The 20,858-nt window shown below is 38.7% G+C and overlaps 1 pseudogene; it reads left to right on the forward strand.

The window, feature by feature from the left end:
- Positions 1–2,182: 2,182 nt before the first annotated feature.
- On the forward strand, positions 2,183–17,277 carry LOC134203247 (cytochrome P450 CYP12A2-like; annotated as a pseudogene).
- The last annotated feature ends 3,581 nt before the right edge of the window (positions 17,278–20,858 follow it).

Below are 20,858 nucleotides of genomic sequence, written 5' to 3' on the forward strand. Positions count from 1 at the left end.
TTGTAACTGCTATAACTTTCGATTCCCTAGATGAAATATTTTGAAATTTTCATGGCAGACGCCTGAAATTATATCTTTCGAAAGGCGAGTTCAGAATGGATGGACTTTTTTTATCGTTAATAATGGTCGCAGGCACACCGTGATATATTTTATAAGGGACTTATCAAATTAGATTACACATAGGGTAGATAACCATTTGGGCAGCACCCCCTATTCTCATCAGCAACGTACATTACTCGAGCGCATTTCATCTGAATCACTTGTTTTTTAGTACATGGTTAGTTTCTGTCGATATCTAGTGATGTACAAACAATCAAACCATTTGGTTGGAACGCGGTCGAGTTATTAACGTTGCGGACGGAATGGGTGGTGCTGCCCAAATGGTCCCGCTCCCTAATATCAATAACCAGGGTTCGTACTTTTCGTTTCGATGAGTCGAAATCAAGCGTTTTTCGGGTCGGAGGAGAATCTTTTTTCGGAGTTTGTAGTAAAACATCTTTCTCCCACCCCTTTTTTCTGAAGAGCGAACCTAGAAGATAAGCGAAAATCATGCCTACTTGATAAATTTCTGTTTTCGTTTTATCACTTTTTACGCCTCACTCATTTTTCGAAAATTTTCGGTGATCAATTACAAAACTTTTATGTCCGCAACGGGATTCGCACCTAGAACATCAACAAAAATGGCGATAGGATGCGGTCACTATAGCCATACTACCACATCGACTGCATGTAGGGATTAGGTTGTTTGTTCCATATAATACACGCCGGAGCCACGCGGGCGCGCACAGCTAATACACCGGCGTGTATCTGAGGAATGATATCAAGGATAACAATCAAAAGCATAAATGATTTTTGTGTGTTTAATTGTACAGCGATGTTTACAGAATTATTTAAAATAACTCCTCAAGTTTAGAGACTATTAAATGAAATTTTTCTGCTTTGGATTGGGGTGGATTGATTGAAGTATTAACTTGTATTTGTCAAACGGACAATAGATTTTAAAAATATGTTGGGTCCATAGTTAACAAACGAACAACTGTTTATGGAGTTAATCCGGTTTAAGAAGATGTCGGAGACTATTGGATGATGTAATCAACAATGTTTTGAATCCCGGAGCAGAAAATTGTTAAAAATACATTGCATAGCAACGTTACAGCATGAGTACATCATTATTGATCTCTCGCGCTATGTTCTCCATTGTTGCCAGAGAACGAATTGAATAGAAAGCAAATATATGTAGGGAATAACGCATGGTTCATTTAACGATCAGTATGTTCTTATATATTCTTAAGTACGTTTACTATATTACGAATGAGACAAGGAACGAAATCACCAAATATGTAGTAATGTATGCTACAAGCAACACCTTTTCCATATCAAACCATATAGGTAGTCGCCCGTAGTCCCTGTTCAGATTTGAGATATTCATCTTAAGCTGCCAAGATCTCGTACATTCGGAAAGGACAGCTTGGAAATTTTGTCAGGTCAGGTCTTCAGAATTCATGCTTATATACAGCTTTTTCCAGTCTTGAAATTCATGAGGATACTGAGTAGGAAGCTTGCTCCCATCATTATTTTTGTCTGTGCAGTGCTTTCGTCAAAACTTTTACAGTATCGCACTCGGGATCCATTCGCCTTTCGAAAAATTTTGATTTTCCTTCCAACTGACTTCTGAACTGTCGCGTTGCGGTTTTCAATCGAGTTTAAAGGAGGTTCCTTCCTCTTCCAGTTAGAGCTTACTCTGATCTGACTCGGTGTCTGTTTTCTTTAGGGGTCGTACAATAATTACGTAAGCACTTATGGGGGGGGGGGGGTCTGCCATTTTCTTACGCTTCATATAAATAAAAAAATATTTGTAAGGGAAAAATTTAACATGGGGAAGGTGTTGGAAAACCCTGAAAAATGCTTACGTAATTAATGTACGGCCCTTTAATACAAAATTATTCAATGAGGCTACTTACTTACATATACGTATTTCTACCTCTACAGTAAGGTTCTCTGCAGTATCTCATAATGGACTCAACATTCTTGAGGTTCTATGGGGAATCGTACATACGACTTATTGGCAAAATTCCGCCTTTTTAAAAAATAAAATATAGCCGGTGTTTTTTTTTATCAATAACTGCTTGTTTTACAGCTCATAGGCTACATATAAACAAACCACCAACGATCAGGCAATGAAGATATCAAACCAAACAAACACGTGAATAAACCCACACCACCGCTAGAAGTCAGCTTTTGCGTCGTGGATATCAAAAGCAACCTGCGCTGAAAACACTTCAAATCGTCAATACACCACACCATATTCCACGGCGACAGCTGTGTTGATGCCGGACTCTGCTGGTGGACTCGAGATGCGTAGCGCACAAATACTAGGAGCCAAGCGATCACGCGTCCACAAAACAGAAACTGCGACCACCGAAAAAAAAGTTCAATGTCATCCATCCGGGCAAGGGTAATGAAGATAATGACTATGATGACTGGTGTTCCGATTCGCGATCTCCGCATCGCGTTGTCGTTGTTGTGGTTCGCACTAGTTCGCAGTACTGCTCCCGCTGCTGTCAGGCCGATATCTTGCTGTAATCGATACCACTGGATCCATATCAGTTTGACCGAGGTAGCTGATAACCCAAATCGCACCTAATCAAAGGGGGTTTATTCTTCCACTTGGCACGGTGAGATATTAAACGACCAGTCGCCGGATAATTTCATTTGCAAACGTTCCTCACTCCAAGTCAGTCCGGTTGAAGAAGGTTTCGCAAGTTGAACGCAAACATGCTGCGCCAAGCGGTGAAAGTGAACAACTCTTTGGTGGTCAGTTCGGTTCGGTTCCGTAGTACTCAGGCCCAGGCTGCAACAATTGATAGTGCTGCGGACGATGCCAGGGACCAGGAATGGGACAGTGCCCTGCCCTACAGCAAAATTCCCGGTCCGGGAGTGTTTGAGATGCTGAAAATTTTGCTCCAGGAGGTAAGTCAAGTTCGTGAGCAAGGTCATTTTCGTTACTCACTATCTGACGCGTGTCTCTATTCGGCATGGGTGTATACGACAGAAGTGAGTCAAAGGGTCGAGTAGTTAGGGAAAATATCCATACGATGAAAATAAAATGTATTTCGAAGGAAACCAATGGGTCACGAACAATGGCAGAAACTAGGTCAGGTGGTAGCACAAGAAGGCACAATTTGCTCGTGAACACCTTGCTTTAAGCGCGGTACGGTGGTCTGAAACATAACGGAGAGTGATAATTTAAGCAATTCATTCACACCACCATGTAGCAAGAGCGTGTGTTTTGCTCGCTGTACACAGTAAAAAATAAAAAGTAATATCACATCAGATTCGATGCACATCATCGCCGTCGTAAATATTATGTTTTATTACATTTGATTGACGTAACAAAAGTTGACGTACTCGATATTTCGTTTTCAAATGAATGCAGAGTAATTAATTTTCCACGTAAAATTTTCGATGGAAATGATATAATGACGTAAAACAGGTCAGGATGAATCCCGCTTTCGGGAGCAGGGTTAGGGTATTCGGATTTTTTTCTTTCATGTACAAAAATACATTTTCAGATACAACAATTTCAAATTTTATTTATTCAAAACGCTTTTCATCGTATCCACAAATACTAAATAGGGGAACAGACGGCTTTGGCAGGTTTTGTTCTATTATTGGCAGGGGGGTTTTTGTCGACCGAATTTTATGAAATTTGGCCACAATATTCTTTGATATGCAAAGAATGTTTAGGCCAAATTTGAGCATAATCAGTCATAAAAAACCCCCCTGCCAATAATAGAACAAAACCTGCCAAAGCCGTCATTACCCCTATTACATCATTTCTTTCGTTTTTTATTTATTTTTTACTTTCGCTTAATTTTTCCTTTATTTTAAATTTTGAATTTTCAATATTCAATTTTCAACTTTCACGTTTTAATTTTCTAATTTTAAATTTTTTAATTTATTAGTTTTTTAATTTTTAATTTTTAATTTTTAATTTTGAACTTTTAATTGTTAATTTTTAGTTTTTAATTTTCATTTTTTCATTTTTTATTTTTAGTTTTTTATTTTTAATTTTTAATTTTTAACTTTTAATTGTTAATTTTTATATTTAATATATTTAAATACATATAATATATTTTATCGGCGGTGACGTGACAGCACAGAGAACAGTTGACTGTTCATTTTGAAATTGCTTTGGAATGTCGCCGGTATCCCGTGCATAATCAACGTTAGCGTCATAAAAAATGCCACTTGGCGCTAGTGTCGTTATGCATGAAGAGCATACCAGCGCCATCGTGTTGTCAAAATGAGATTGTGAGTTGCAATGTCGACGTCGATGGCGTTGAGGTTCGGTGTGTTTGTTTACACATGTTTTGCAAGAAATTTTGTTCGAGCCTCCATGTCTGTTCTGTTGATTATCGGCAATAGAGGCGGGAGAATTTGTTGTGAAGTTTTTTTAGGAAGAATTTCCTCTAAAGATCCTCCAGTCGCACCTCAAGAAATTTGTCTGGAAATTCCTTCAGACATTCCTTTGAAATTACTCGCACGGATTCAATTGGAAATTCCCCACAGAATTACTCTGGAAATTCTTCCATCAATTCTTCCGAAGTGTCATCCTTCACAATATCAATTCCTTCACAATTTCCTTCAAGAATTCCTCGGAGCTCCTCCAAGAATATCTTTAAACCTTCACCTTTACCTTCAGGAATTTCTCCGGAAGTTCCTCAAGAAATTCCTCCGTATGTTACTCAAAAAATTCCTCTGGAAGTTCCTCAAAGAATCTCTCTGGAAGTTTCTTCAGGAATTCCTCCGGAAGCTCCTCCAGGAATTATTTCGGAAGTTTCTCCAGGAATTCCTCCGGAAGTTGCTCCAGAAATTCCTCCGAAAGCTTCTCCAGGAATTTCTCCGAAAGTTCCTCCAGTAATTCGTCCAGAAGTTCCTCCAGGATTTCCTCCAGAAGATTTTCCAGGAAGTCCTCCAGAAGATCCTCCAGGAATTCCTCCGGAAGTTCCTTCAGGAATTTTTCCGGAAGTTCCTCCAGGAATTCCTCAGGAAGTTCCTCCAAAAAGTTCCTCCGGCAGTTCCTCCAGGAATTCCTCTGAAAGTTCAACCAGGAAATTCTCAGGAAGTTCCTCCAGGAATTCTTCCGGAAAATCTTTCAGGAATTCCTCCGGAAGTTCCTCCAAGAATTCTTCCGGAAGTTCCTCCAGGAAGTTCCTCCGGCAGTTCCTCCTGGAATTCCTCCGAAAGTTACTCAAGGAATTCCTCCGAAGGTTCCTTCAGGAAGTCATCCGGACGTTCCTCCAAGAATTCTTCCTGAAGTTCCTCCGGTAGTTCCTCCAGGAATTCCTCCGGAAATTTTTTCAAGTATCCTTCCGGAAATTCCTCCGAAGGTTCCTTCAGGAAGTCATCCGGACGTTCCTCCGAAAATTCTTTCGGAAATTCCTCCGGCAGTTCCTCCAGGAATTCCTCCGGAAGTCCCTCAGGAATTCCTCCGGAAGTTCCTCAGGAATTCCTCCGGAAGTTTCTCCAGGAATTCCTCCGGAAGTTCCTCCAGGAATTCCTCTGGAAGTTCCTCCAGGAATTCCTCCGGAAGTTCCTCCAGGAATTCCTCCGGAAGTTCCTCCGGAAGTTCCTCCAGGAATTCCTCCGGAAGTTCCTCCAGGAATTCCTCCGGAAGTTCCTCCAGGAATTCCTCCGGAAGTTCCTCCAGGAATTCCTCCGGAAGTTCCTCCAGGAATTCCTCCGGAAGTTCCTCCAGGAATTCCTCCGGAAGTTCCTCCAGGAATTCCTCCGGAAGTTCCTCCAGGAATTCCTCCAGAAGTTCCTCCAGGAATTCCTCCGGAAGTTCCTCCAGGAATTCCCCCGGAAGTTCCTCCAGGAATTCCTCCAGAAGTTCCTCAAGGAATTTCTGCGGAAGTTCCTTCAGGAATTTTTCCGGAAGTTCCTCCAGGAATTCCTCCAGGAGTACATGCGGAAGTTACTCCAAGAATTCCTACGGAAGATTCTCCAGGAATTGTTCTCGAAATTTCTCCAAGATCTCCTCTCGAAGTTCTTCCAGCAATTTCTCCGGAAGCTCGCTAAGGAATTTTCCAGGAAGCTCCTCTAGTGGAACATCCTCCAGGAGTTCTAGTGGGAGAACTTTCAGGAATTTCTCCGGTAGACCCTTAAAGAATTCGTCAGAAAGTTCCTCCAAAAATTTCTGCGGAAGTTCCTCCAGGAATTCCTGCTGAAGTTCTTCCAGGGATTGCTTGCAAGATCGCTCAAGAACTTTTCAGGAAGTTCCTCTAGGAATTCCTCCAGAATTTTCTCCAGGAGTTCCTTCGGAAGATCCTCCAGGAGTTCCAGCGGAAGAGCATACAGGTATTCTTGTAGAAGTTTCTCTGGGATTTGCTTCAGAAGTTCCTCCAAGAATACCTCCGGAAGTCCTCCAGAGATTTGTGCGGAAGTTCTTTCAGAAATGAATGCGGAAGTTTTCTCCAGAAATTTCCTGTCCTGCAGCAGTTCCTCCAGAAATTCCTGCGAAAGTTGCTCCAAGAATTCCTGCTAAAGTTATTCCAGGAATTGCTCTAGAAGTTTTTCCAGTAATTGCTCCGGAAGTTTCTCCAGGAATTCCTCCGGAAGTTCCTTCAGCATTTCCTGCGGAGGTTCATCCAGGGATTCCTCCGGAAGTTCCTACAGAAATTCCTCCGGAAGTTCCTCCGGAAATTCCTCCAGAAGTTCTCCTAGTACTTCCCTCAAATTATCAAAAAAAAATCCTTGTACATCCCCCAAATTATCATCCACGATTTTTTTTCTGGAAATCAGCTTAGCTCAGCTAGAAAGTATAGAGAAATTCATATTTTTAAATTCCTAAAATTTTCAAATTTTCAAGTATTTAAATTTTTAATTTATTAAGTCTTTAATTTTTAAAATTTTTACTTTTTAAGTTTTTAATTTTTCAAATTTTATAATTTTTAAATTTTATTTTTTACAATTTTAAATTTTAAAATTTTGAAATTTTGAAATCTTGAAATTTTGAAATTTTTAAATCTTTAAATTTTTAAATATTTAAATTTTTCAATTTTTATGTTTAAAATTTTTAGATTTCTTAATTTTTAATTTTTTAAAATTTTTGAATTTTTTTATCTTTTAATTTTAAAATTTCAAAATTTTTAAATTTTTAAGTTTTGAAATATTTAAATTTTGTATTTAAAATTTTTAGATTTCCTAATTCTAATTTTTTTCAATTTTTAATTTTAAAATTTTAAAATTTTAAGTTTTTAAATTTTAAACTTTTAAAGTCCTAAATTTTTAAATTCTATATTTTTAAATTTTTAAATTTTCAAATTTTTAAATTTTTGAATTTTTGAGTTTTAAATCTTTTCAATTTTTGAATTTTTAAATTTTAAATATTTTCAATTTTTAAATTTTCAAATTTTTAAATTTTAAATTTTTAAATTTTTAATTTTTAAAGTTTAAATTTTTAATTTGTTAATTTTTAGATTTTGAATTTTAAAATTTTATAATTCGTAATTTTTATAAATTTATTTTTTAGTTTTAAATTTATTAACTTTTAAATTTTTTATTCTGTTTATATATTTTATTTTTGTAATTTTTTATTGTATGATTATAAGTTCATCACGTAAAGTTTCAAATTTGAAAATTAATATATTTTTGAGTTTTTAAGCTTTATAAATTGCTAAATGCTATTTTCTGAAGCTCAAAATTTTTCATGTCCAAATTTTGAAATTTCAGAAATTATTAATTTGTAAACCTTCCAATGTTTAGATTAAGATTTTTTTAAATGTTTACTTTTTTAAATTTATAGATTCTTAAACATTTTAATTTTATATTTCTAAATCCTGAATTTTGCAAAATTTGATACAATGACCAAAATTGATATTTTAACATTTGCAAATTATATAATTATGAAATTTTAAGATTTTGATTTTTTTTAATGTTTTAAATTTAAAAATACATATCGCAAATTTGAATATTTAACAGCCCTGTGTTGCATAATTTAATCGTGGTGGCCAAATAGCTCCGTATATAGTTTTTAATCTGCATTTGTTTGGTTTAATCACTTCACTGCAGAATCAACATCAGTAATTGAACTTTCAGGGAATGAATTTTTCCTTGAATCATTTCTTAACATCGTACTATTTGGAAATACATGCGCGCATTCAAATATACCTATATTCCTGCATCACTTGAAAGAATCAAGTTTACTTCAGCTGATCAGAATAATGCCCACTTGCTTCGAGTAATCGTTCTGTGTCATCCAGGGTAGCACCGTTTCTCCGTCGTTTGCTGCCTGACGAAAAACAAACAAATAAACTTCTGAAGCATTGTTAACGATTGGGTACCTACCTTGCGGAATGGTTTCCTACTAACGTCCAGAAATCTACCAAAAAATTGTTCGTGGAAAATAACTCGCCAAATTCGACGATGACTGCAACAAAAAGAGTATATTGTATTAGGTACAATTCCAAATGAAATGAAGTTCACGCTGATCAGAAACTTACCTTCTTGATTCAATTATTGAACTTCCCAATCAGAGAATCGCGATGCCGGATTTTCCTTTGCCAAACACAAAAACCTTTCCTCCGAATGTGGGCGATCAGCGGACCACTGGTTTTCCGGAAACGCACTTAAATTTTAACTATAAAAAAGTTTTATCCCGCACAATAACATTTTCGGCGATCAATCAGCACCCGAAAATTTCATCTGTTTGACAGTTCGTTTTGGGGTTAGTTTGGGCGCGATCGCAGCATATTTATGCAATTTTACATTGATTTAACATAATAATATATCTGAATATGTAAGATTGTGCAACTTGTTCAACCGGCATGATGTGCATCATTTTATATGTAATAAATTACAAACTTATGCAGGTAATTTTGTGTACTTTAAGCGTAACATGAAAAAATATTTTGCCTGTCACACTTTACATTGAGTTATGTAATAAAATATCAAAATGGCTTAATAATACCTCAAATTGATTATTACATAGAGTTTTTGAGTACATTGACCAAAATTGCGTCGCAGCATATTAATATTTTTTTTGCTGTGCAGTTATTCGTTGCTTTTTGTTGAGATTGGGGCCTCTGAAAATGCAAGGTGAAAATGATTTAAATTCTGTACAGCTTCATCTTAAAGCTCTGATCTGTAGAGTTCACCCAAGTTTGAATACTGTTTCGGATCACTAGCAAATTAAAACGTTTGACTCAATGCTTAACTGCGATCGATTTATTCTTCCGATCTCCAATCTGGCTATACCACTCAGCTCATCTAGCCTAGATCAAGCCCGTCTTCTGAACCACACTGCTGCTCTAGCTAACCCTTTCACTTTGTATGTTGCTCTCTTCTAACTCTACTCTTACGGGGGGCTTTAGGGTGGTAATTATGTACTCTACATCCTTCTTCTGGTCTCCGGATTAAGTTCTAATAACAACGACCAAAGGTTTAAAAAATACAGAAAATTACATTGCATATAATCATAATTCAAATCGTGCTGGCATCTTAATGGATCTCTTCGGCCGTTTAGTGGGTGGAGGTTCCTGCAACTCTTTGTTTCGAGTCGTCCTGTCCGCTAGCGTCGTACGTAAATCAGAATTTCCGATGCCCGGTTCTTTCGGAGAATCGTCCTGATCATCTGAAATCGGTGTAGCCGGTAACTGTGGCCTATCTGTTAAAGACATGTAGCGGATTTTAATAGGGTTTTCGTATAAATATATAATTCTGATGTGATACGATTGACACGGTCATACTAACCATCTTGGCCATGGAAATTTGGCCACTTTTTCAAAAGAGCTACTGGGCGTCTTATTTAGTCCTGTCGGCACTCAAGACAATCGCGTCACTTCCGTTTTCTGGATCACAGAATACTTCTCCAATCGAAATCTAGGTTCCAGTTTTCCCATATCTTAGTTTTTAATCATGGCAGTATCATCAACGGATATTGCTGATTCTTTGGCATGACATCGTTTGTCCGCATACAATTTTCCCTGCATTTTCTTTATTGTGTCCTTATCACGCGTTTCTTCATCCCGATTCCAATACGGCTCGGTTCTTAGCGAAGATAGTAGGTGTTTCTAAGGCCTTCCAGTGAGAAGTTCCATTGGGGACTTTCCGGTGAAAGAATGCGGAGATGTATTGTAAAGAATATACATATTCATCAACCGCTTTCCTCCAGTCTTCTTTAAACGATCTGGCAATTCGTAGTGCTCGAATGGTCCCCTGGTTCTGTCTTTCAACTAGCCCATTCATCTGGGGCCAATAAGGTATGGCACGCACGAGTCGGATATTCTTCCTGATACAGTAGTTCGTGAACTCTTCACTCGCAAAAGGAGGTCCATTATCAGTTCGAACTGATTCAGGGTAGGTGTGCTCTCTGAAGATACGTTCTAAGGCCTGAATAGTTTTGGATGCATTAGTGGTTGTCATCTCAATGACAGTCAAAAATCGTCTGTAATAATCAACCACGACCAAAAACGTCACACATTCCCTTGCCGAGAAAAAATACAAAGCTAAATCTTGCCACGCTCGATCAGGCATTTCCTTACGAATCATTGGCTCTGGCGGTCCCTGTTGGCTGACTGAAGCACAACCAGCTCACTCCTGCACGTGATTCTCAACTCCCCGGTCCATGTACGGTCCATGATCGAATAGGGACTGCTTTATCTCTTTCTGACTGACTGACAAAGAAATTAGAAAACAACAAGGCCACTAAATGCCAAGACTGACATTTAATGGCCGTGTTGTTTTTTTTAACTTGCATTAAGAACGAAAGAGAAATAGATTTGTGCGTGTTGTATCCTACTGTTCTATATTGGGATCAGGATTTCAGATAGTAATCGAATTTTGAAGAAGTTCCAGAACTATGTAATTCCGACTTTTCAAAATTCAAAAAATAAAAATGAGTATTTTAGCGTGTTTTGGGTACAACAAATAATATTTTAGCCTTAGCTTCTGATCCCATAGTCAAATCCAGCCAATTTTCAGTAGCAAACAATGGGACAGAATTCCCAGTCGAAGGAGCCCGGCTGTTCGGCCACATTGAGAGTTGACGTAAAGTCAATGTCAACTTCTCTCCCCGAACAGAACATAAGGGTGGGATTATGAGCATGTTTTTATTTAGTTTTCAACAAACTGTCACCTCTATGGATTCGCTTCATGCGTTATACATATTGTACTCTGTGGTTCGTCTTTCACTCTCTTGATAAGATATCAATTTGGTTTCATCGTTGCTGTTCATATTAATGCTGAAGTTGTGGAGGCATTCTCTTAATTAACCAATGGCTTCAGTTAATATAGCTCAAATCAATCTACAGCATAAAAGAACAGCAACGATTAATCTTCGTTGACTTATGCAAAATGGCAAATCCCGAGTGGCTTTGGTCAGGAATTCTATTATCGCAAGGGTAGCTTCTACCTAGGTAACCTAGTGAACCCGGTTTTTGCTGCTTTCAGTAAAGAAATAGCAATCTTTCGATCAATGCCGTTAACAACGCTATCGTTGCTACACTTATCTCTGAACTAACAACCAGAGATGTATGTGTCGTAACAATTGATGCAACTGGCGGAACCAGTCAGGAAATACGTCTATTGTACGGTTTATTTACCACATGACGAACCATCCCCTACGGATGCTTTCAAACGAGTTGTCATATATTGCACTACAAAAGGCCTTCCGCTAATTGTCGGCAGTGATGCTGGGGTAGCTCGGATATCAATCTGAGAGGCTCCAGCTTGATGGAATACTTAAGTAGTACCGAACTTAGTTTACTTAACATAGGCAATCGCCCAACCTTTATGGTATCTAATAGAGCAGAGGTGTTAGACATAACCCTGTGCTCCAATAGAATCAGTTACGAGTTGACGAGTTGTCAGATGAGGAATCGATATCTGACCATCGCTGCAACTACTTTGATCATTTGAATGTTACTTCGCAGTCCTTGCGTTTTAGATCCCAGTTTATCTTTACACAGAGTTGCTCTCTACCAAATTTCATGGATATCTATCTTCTATAGAAACTCCTACCGACTTGGATGATGCAGTTGATACTACAACGTTGCACATCGTGGAAGCTTTCGAAGAAGCTTGCCCTTTGCGTTCTGTAAAAACCTCAAGAGGAACCCCTTGGTGGAATTCCGATTTGGCTAAGCTAAGGAAGCAGAGTAGAAGCAGTTGGAACAGATGCCATTCAGCAGGGACGGATTCTTTCAAGTTGGCTCGCAAAGCTTGAAAGTAGGCTCTACGATCTGCTGAACGATCCGGCTGGAAAAACCTTTGTGTAAATGTTTGAGTGATGCTAGTTGATTGAATACAATTCTTGCAAGATCCAAGGATTTCCAAGTTGGCGAAATTCGCAAGCCAAATGGACTTATTTGTTACGCACTTCCCTGGATGTGTCGATATAACCTCTTCGGATGATCCTGATGTCTTTTCATGTAGCTAGGGGGCTTGGGCTCAAGCATATAGAATTATAACTACTGAATCGATTCAATGGGCAGTGGGCACTTAACAGTTTTGCTCCCTACAAATCTCCAGGGGAGGATGGGATTTATCCCTTCTACTTCAGAGAGGTTTTGAGCATATCAAACATGTTTTGATAAAACTTTCAGTATGCAGTTTTGCTGCTGGGTATATTCCATATCCTGGCGGGATTTCACTGTAAAGTTTATCCCAAAAGGAGGACGTGCTTCATATGAAGAAGCAAAGAGTTTTAGACCCATCAGTCTGACCTCATTTCTTCTGAAATGCTTAGAACGTATTATCGATCATCACATTCGTGATAACTGTTTGGCAAACATGCCTCTTCATGTTAATCAACATGCTTACCATTCTGGAAAGTCCACCGTGACTCTTCTACACAAGGTTGTGTACGATATCGAGAAAGCATTCGCTCAGAAGCAATCGTGCTTGGGTGCTTTCTTAGATATTGAAGGTGCTTTCGACAACGTGTCTTTCGATGCAATATTGGAAGCCGCACGCTGTCATGGGCTCCCTTATATAATAACCAAATGGATTCACCAGATGCTTAAAATCGACATCTCTACTCGACATTACGTCAAACAGCAATTAGGAAATTAAGTGTCTGCGGATGACCTCAAGGGGGAGTATTATCTCCACTTTTGTGGAATCTCGTTGCAGATACGCTATTGAGGTTACTCAATAATGGCGGTTTTCCTACCTATGGATTTGCCGACGACTATCTAACATAGTGGGTTTGTGCATTACTACCCTATTCGACCTGATGTAAAATGCTCTTCAGGTACATGAAAGTCGGTGTCGCTAATATGGCCTTTCGGTCATTCCGAATAAAACATCTATTGTTCTTTAACGGAAAAACGTAACCGTAATGATATTCGTCTATTACATTTTTTTGGTTTTGAAATCAATGTAACTGATCAAGTATAGTATGTTGGTTTAATTTTGGATTCAAAGCTTTCCTGGACTTCTAACATTGAGTTCAGAATCAAAAAGGCGTGAATGGCTTTCGGCCAATGCCGACGAACCTTTGGTAAAACTTGGGGTCTTAAACCCAAATATACAGGGGTTAGACAAAAAGGTTGAGATAGGCAAAAATTTGACGATGTTCAAATCATCATAACTTTGCGTAGAATGATCCGATTTTGATGAAACTGGGACCATCGGACGAGGAAACTCTTTTAGTATACTGTCCCCATGCAAAACCTCTGATCGGCGCTTGGCCACCGCAGATGTTCCGGGTATTCCGAGGGTATGTTAAAAATGTATTTTTTTCTGCTTGTCATTTTATATGACGTTTACTGCCGTCACGTTTTATGCTTTCCCCAGAAACTAGAACTAATATTCTGCACAATGCTGGCTGCAGATCGAAAATCCGATAGATATACGCAAAGATATGGCTATTTTCGTGAAAACGGTACGGGATTGGCCATACCCCCTGAACAAATGTCACTTTCGAATAACACCGGAACCTGTTACAAATTGGCCAGAGAATCTTACAGCCCTCAAAATGTATCTTTAATAAAGATCCTATATTCATCGTCTTGGGAAAACATGAATTTTGAAACCCATATAATGCATGATTCCAGATGGTGCCAAAACCGGCCCCTCCTGGAAGGCCCATGGAACCTGCTATAAGGGTGGCAGTGAACACTATCATTCTGAAAATGTTTCTGTAATCATCGTCTCGCAAAGCCATGAAGTCAGATACTCATATTTGTATTATTCCGATCCGTTATTATTTAATCATGTTCCCGGTACCGTTTTTACGGAAATGGCCGTATCTCTGTGTAGTTTAGATGGATTCTCGATCTACAGCCACCATTGGCCGGCATATTAGTTCTAGTTTTCGGAGAAAGTATAAAACATGATGAAAGATAACGTCAAATAAAATTACAAGCAGTGAAAAAAATGCATCTTGAACATAACCTTGGAAAACTCGGAACATTTCCGGTGGCCAAGGACCAATCTCAGGTTTTGCAGAAGGACAGTATACTAGATGAGTGTCCGCTTCTGATGGTCCTGGTTTAATCAAAATCGGATTATTATACGCAAAGTTATGCGGATTTGAATTTCGACTTATTTTTACCTATACAACCTTTTTGTCTAACCCCTGTAAGTGTTTACCAAATATTTGGAAGCGCAATTGTGCATAGACTGGGCAGCTACATATAAAATGATAAGAAGTTCCATAATCAGATTCACAACTATCACAAACCTACTTAGCAGTGAAATACCTTTCTCGTATATTTTTTTCTTTTTCTTCTTCTTCTTCTCGATAAAATAAAAATGGAATGGTCTGTGTTCGTATTTGCATAACTCGAAAACGGATGTAAGGATTTTATTCATTCCATCAGTTCCTTTGTTATAGTTTCCGACAGGTTTATATGATATTTCCTTATGCAAAAATCACGATAAGGGTAAAATAAGGATTCGTAAGGGAATTTTGCATAGGCAGTTCACGACGCACATTTTCGCATACTATGCAGGACAACGTCTGCCGAGTCGACAAGTGTATTATAAAATGTGACAAGAAAAGCACCTAAGAGAGTTCGAAATTGCATTTTAGGAAGATATATTTAGTTATTTCCATCAATTCATATTTATTTGCGTGCATGAGAATGCACCAAAACATTTTCTTTCGGTTTTGTTTTTTCCACTTTTTAATAACTCCGGAAGGCAATGGTCGACTGGGCCAATTTTCGGAAGGTTGGCTCACATTTTTATCATCAAAATTGTCCTAGAGCTCAGAACTCACAAGTACGATAGTATTGTTTTTGTGGCTCACATCGCTCGATAGTTTGGAATTATCTGGGTGACCTAGTGACTGCATCATCGTTATCTTCTCACTTTCCATAAATTAATTCATATTCTGGTGCTACGAACATTGGAGCCGAATGTCGGTCTCAAGCAAGCTTCTGTCGCTTCTCTGTGTAAGAGCGACTGATCTGGTATTGTAGGAGTAGCAACTACGGATAGTAAAGCAAGATTTAAATCATTTCTCAATTATTTGCTTTTCAAGGCCGCTACCATAATGCCAACTTTCCTCAAATGCATCGTCTCTTCCGTGAGGATTATGGTGATCTGGTTAAGATGCCGGGCATTCTCGGACGCAATGATGTTCTGATGAGCTTCCGACCGGACGATTACGAAACCCTCTTTCGCAGTGAAGGTCAATGGCCCATACGACGAGGTTTCTTCGATACGTTTGTTCACTATCGACAGAAAGTCAGACCGGATGTGTTTAAGGGTCATGGTGGACTGGTGACCGAGTGAGTAGAAGAATGCAAATGATATGCCGCAACGTTTGGTCAGGTTGATCGGTATTCTTTTTATAGGCATGGAGAAAATTGGCAGAACTTCCGTACGGCGGTCAATCCTGTTATGCTTCAACCAAAGACGATCAAGCTGTATGTTGACAAATTGGATGATGTTACACAAGAGTTCATGAAAATGTGAGTAGAAGCTATACAATAATTTTGAATTTACTTAGGATGCATTCCCCCAACAATTCAGCATGTTGAAAATTCGCGATGATAAGAATGAGCTGCCAGGAAATTTTAATCAGTGGTTGAACCGCTGGGCATTGGAAACGATGGGAGTACTGGCTTTGGACACCAGATTGGGTGTTTTGGAGGATTCGCAGTCTGAAGAAGCTCATCTAATTGTCAGCAATATTCGTCAATTCTTCGAACTAACGTACCAGCTGGATGTGCTGCCGTCCGTGTGGAAATATTATAAGACACCGACATTCAAAAAACTGATGATCACGCTGGACAATCTAACTGAGTAGGTATCCATCGAACTCATTGACGTGCTTTTGTACTTACAATTGAAATCTGTTTATAGTCTGGTAATGGCCAAAGTCGATGACGCTGTTATTAGATTGGAAAAGAATCCCTCAGCTCCCAACGATACCCAGAGTGTGTTGGAAAAGCTGCTAAAGGTAGACCGACACGTCGCAATTGTCATGGCATTCGATATGTTGATGGCTGGTGTGGATACGGTGCGCAAATACAGACTGTCAATAATTAAAGCTCCACCTAATGATTGGTATTTGATTACAGACCTCTTCGGGCGCTACAGGAATCCTATATCTTTTGGCCAATAATCCGGATAAACAAGCCAAACTTCGGGAAGAAATTCGAAAAGTTCTACCCAAAAAAGATTCACCGTTGACGCCTGAAAACATGCGCAATCTTCCATATCTGCGTGCTTGCATTAAGGAAGGTCTACGTCTGTGTCCACCAGTCGCAGGAAACTTGCGTGCCGCTGGAAAGGATCTCGTTCTACAAGGCTATCAAATTCCGAAGGGGGTACGACCAGATGATTGAGTGATTGTAGGTAGGCAATTAATCTGTTCATTCTTTCGCCATAGACTGATGTTGTCATGGCATCTATGATCCTGAATCATGAGGAGAGATTCGTCGAGAGAGCCAAGGAGTTCCTACCAGAACGTTGGCTCCAGGAGGAGCGCTATCCTAATGGTAAGGATGCTCATCCGTTCTTGAATTTGCCGTTTGGGTTTGGAGCACGGACATGCATTGGTCGGCGCTTGGCCATGCTGGAGATGGAGATGATAATTTCGCGAATCACCCGTCTGTTTGAGTACAGGTGGAACTACGGTGAACTGAGGATAACTTCTACGCTGGTTAGTGTACCCGTCAACGAGCTTCGATTCCAGATGACCGAGCTGGAAGATTAGAAATTGTCCAGATTTCATGTTTTGTAATTATTAATTAATAGTTTATTTAAAACTAGGCTGGGTTTAAAAATAAGATCTCATACACAAATGAAATGATGTCTTGGTTTTATTTAACCTAAATAACATGTTTGGGATGACTCATTTTTAAAAGGTAATTTCTTTATTTTTTAAATAAAAGTTCTAATTTTATACGTGTTTTATTTGTATTAACTCTCCGAAGATCAAGTTATCCATATTGCATAATCGTGTGAACAGAGTGTAGAACAAAAAATTTCAAATTCAAGATCGTCACGAAGTTAGGCGAGATTTCAAACGCTTATATAGACTGTTCCATAAACTATAAGCACATTTGGTCTTAAAATATTTCGTCCTTTTATAATTTTTTACAAGTTTTTGGTAACGTATTGCTTATTTTTTGTTTACTTTCTTCTAGTGTCGAGTTTTGCAGATTTTATGATATGTGTCATGTTTAAGGATTCTTTGCTTCACATGGTTTTGAGGTGTTTGCACAACATAATTTTAAAAGTAGTTTCTTCAAATTTCTCATCAATATCCACACTAAATCAAATGCATATTGTCATTATGCTTATTTACTAAGCAGTACAGGTGTCAAAATTTGAAATCTTATAATCGAAATATTTAGCTAAATATTTTCTAAACTTGACTCAAAATAGGGTAAAATACTACTTGGGCCTATGGACTCGATCCCCCGCTCACTGCACAGAAAACTAATGATTTATACTGTTAGGAAGCCGTAGGTTTATGATTGATACACGGAAACACATGCATACCCACAATCATGAATATAAAATCATGAAATCATAAATCATGCCAGTTCATGAAATCATGATTATAATTCATGATTTCAGGAACATTATTCATGGTACTACGCAATCTTCAACAGTCGACAAAATGCATAACCGGTTATACTTCGAACACTCCCTTCCCAAGAAGTGAGAACGGCTGAAAGGTAGCACGCCGGATTCTCATTCAGTGTACTCGAGTTCAAAACCCCTGCTTTTTTTTTATTTTTCGATCTCAACAACCAAATCGTAACGCATTGGTTGCGTTACGCGAGAATAAATCATGAAATCATGATTTATATTCATGGTGTATTTTCATAAAATGCAAAGGTGTTGGATTCATGAAATCATGAATTATTTTCTCATTTCCGGGAACGGATTTTTACCCGTGTAATTTTGAAAAAGTTACCCGTTTATCTCGCACAATATTTAATATTTTTTAACCATTTATTTTACCCCTGTTTGGTCCAATTCTTTTTCTCCTTCTTTTTATTGGCATTACATCCCAACACTGGGACAGAGCCGCCTCGCAGCTTAGTGTTCATTAAGCACTTCCACAGTTATTTACTGTGAGGTTTCTAAGCCAGGTCACCATTTGTACTTTCGTATATCATGAGGCTAGCACGATGATACTTTTATGCCCAGGGAAGTCGAGACAATTTCAAATCCGAAAGTTGCCTAGACCGGCACCGGGAATCGAACCGAGCCACCCTCAGCATGGTCTTGCTTAGTAGCCGCGCGTCTTACTGCACCGCTAAGGAGGGCCCCTTAGGGTTTGATCCAATTATAGAAGATAAAAAAATGTAGATTTCAAACTTTTGCTCTTCGTTGCAACACCACTGAGCAAGTGATTCTTTCCACTTTTACAAAACGGTATCATCATCTGATGACCTACTTGAAAATCGTCACAGTGCTCGATACAATCATTGCCTGAAGCTGTTAATCATCACACCATAATGCTAAACTCACGCAATTCAATCTTACCTGATTGTTAGTATCACTAGAACTTATATGAATATATTAAAATACATTTAAAAATGTATCCTAAACCGAACAAAAATCACCTCGGCTCAAGAACTTCTAGCCGCACTGTGCTGCCAAAGGCCAGGAGCATTTTTAGTATGAAAATAATCCTTCGTCGTTAATAGGAAAACTAAAGATACGTTGACGCAATCATGTTATTTACAATTCTTTCGATTTCAAAAGTGAAAAAAATATTGTTTTCAGTATTTGGAAGGAATTTAGATGAGGAAATATATCTGCTCAATTTCATGTCCGTAGAGGACTACCTGTCTTATAAGCGTTTTGTACATGACACATTTGGTGCGGTGGTGAATCTTTTTGACCGCAGTTTATTCTGGAGCCCGTAGTAGGCCCGACTTCCACAGATGATGCGCCTTCGTATTTCACGACTAACATTGTTATCAGCCGTTAGCAAGGATCCGAGGTAGACGAATTCCTCGACCACCTCGAGGGTATCCCCGTCTATCGTAGCACTGCTTCCCAGGCGGGCCTTGTCACGCTCGGTTCCGCCCACCAGCAAGTACTTTGTCTTTGACGCATTCACCACCAGTCAAACTTTTGTTGCTTCACGTTTCAGGCGGGTGTACAGTTCTGCCACCTTTGCAAATGTTCGGCCGACAATGCCCATGTCATTCGCGAAACAAATAAATTGACTGGATCTGTTGAAAATCGTACCCCGGCTGTTACACCCGGCTCTCTGCATGACACTTTCTAGCGCAATGTTGAACAACAGGCACGAAAGTCCATCACCTTGTCTTAGTCCCCGGCGCGATTCAAACGAACTGGAGTGTTCGCCCGAAATCTTCACACAGTTTTGCACACCATCCACCGTTGCTTTGATCAGTCTGGTAAGCTTCCCAGGGAAGCTGTTCTCGTCCATAATTTTTCATAGCTCTACGCGGTCTATACTGTCGTATGCCGCCTTGAAATCAACGAACAGATGGTGCGTTGGGACCTGGTATTCACGGCATTTTTGAATGATTTGCCGTACATTAAAGATCTGGTTCCTTGTCGAGCGGCCGTCAACGAAGCTGGCTTGATAACTTCCCACGAACTCATTCACTAGTAGTGACGGACGACGCAAGATGATCTGGGATATCACTTTGTAGGCGGCATTAAGGATGGTGATGGTTGAAAAGGTGCAGTTCAAAATGTTTAGGATTTTCAGATATAAGTAAAATAAGCATGAAAAATCACTCGTTTTGTACCTTTCTCTTCGAAATCCGCTCACCGCGTTGTAGCCGTCCACTTTTAGACATAGTTGTTTTACGACTTTAAAGATGATTTAATTATCTTTCGAAACCGCCCTAAAATCCAAAATTGGCCAAACAATAAAAAGTTATAGCAATTTCAATTTGGGGTCAATTTGACCCCAGAGCACAGAACAACGTAAGGTTTTTGAGCACAGACAGAAGGTTAATGCCGCTTTGTTAGTTGAAAATGATTAACGATTTTCCGTTAATTTTCATAAAACGTTAATCAACGGTAACGTTAACGTTCTTTCTTATTTAAACGTTACGAGCTGTATTATTTTTGTTAATGTTATTGTTATTGTTAAGAGTTTTCGAAATCCGTTTTTGAAGGAAAACTTCAACTTTTTCATATTTTGTTTATATTATTGGCAAAACTTTTTATTTGAAAAGAGTTTTTATTTGTAAAAATATGTAAAATTTATACATAAGGCGATTTAATATGCAGAAGAATTTTCCAAATAAATTTGAAATCATATAAAATTTGCTTTCCAATAAACGAACAATTTGCCAAAGTCATCATTACTCAGCTATTTTCGTTAGTCAGATGACGATTATATGACATAAGATAACAATATCACGGTGTGCCTGTGACCATTATTA

This window comes from Armigeres subalbatus, unplaced genomic scaffold (genome assembly GCF_024139115.2).
Source record: "Armigeres subalbatus isolate Guangzhou_Male unplaced genomic scaffold, GZ_Asu_2 Contig1716, whole genome shotgun sequence".
NCBI classification, from domain to species: Eukaryota; Metazoa; Arthropoda; class Insecta; order Diptera; family Culicidae; genus Armigeres; species Armigeres subalbatus.